The following is a 752-nucleotide window of genomic DNA, read 5'->3' on the forward strand; positions in this document are numbered from 1 at the left end:
TCCTCTTCTCCATCCTCTCATCCTTTTCCTGGGGCCGCGCGCGCACCCCCCAGCCCAGGAGTCTCTCCTCTACCCCGTCACAGGCCCTGCCCGGCCCCCCTCCATCTCCCTCCAAGACCTTCCCGGCAAGCGAGCCCCTCCAAACGGGCCCCCCACTTTGGGGTTTGGAACCCATTCGCCCTTTCTGCCGTCCTCAGCGCCCCCACCCCGTGGAGCCTTCCCCTTGGGGAGCCACAGTGGCTCTCCCCCGAGGCGCCTCTGCCCCAGGCCCCTGCTCCTCTGATCCCCGTTTCCCCACACCCCTTCCCGGAGTCGGCAAGTCCCCCCATTCATACCCCTCTCCTCCATTCACAGTCCCCCCCCCCCCCAACGCACACGCATCCCGCCAGGCCTGCTTTTTCCGCTGCGTGTCACTGTGCGACTGTGCGTGTGTCAGTGTGGCTGTGTCAGTGTGCATGCGTGTGTGTGTGTGTGTGTGACGGCCTGCAGCTGTGTGAGAGAGAGAGAGGGAGAGAGACAGGGTAGGATGGGAGATGGTGGGCTCCCGGCCCACCCCCCAGCTGTGTCCATCTGTGTGTCCCTGTTTGACGGCGTCTGTCTCTGTGTGTGACTTGGAGCGATAGCGAGGCTGTCTGGGGACTGTGTGTGTGTGTGTGTGTGTGTGTGTGTGTGTGTGTGTACGCGTGTGCGTACATCTGGGTGGTGTGATATTTGATAAAATTATCCAGGGGTTTCTTCCTAAGGCTGTGATT

General features: G+C 62.2%; 1 protein-coding gene across 1 annotated transcript in view; it reads left to right on the forward strand.

Annotated features, from left to right (window-relative positions):
- Positions 1-752, forward strand: part of SHANK1 (SH3 and multiple ankyrin repeat domains 1) — a 52,197-nt gene that overhangs the window by 25,640 nt on the left and 25,805 nt on the right. The window lies entirely within an intron of this gene.

The sequence above is a fragment of the Myotis davidii genome, unplaced genomic scaffold (genome assembly GCF_000327345.1).
Source record: "Myotis davidii unplaced genomic scaffold, ASM32734v1 scaffold358, whole genome shotgun sequence".
Lineage (NCBI taxonomy): Eukaryota > Metazoa > Chordata > Mammalia > Chiroptera > Vespertilionidae > Myotis > Myotis davidii.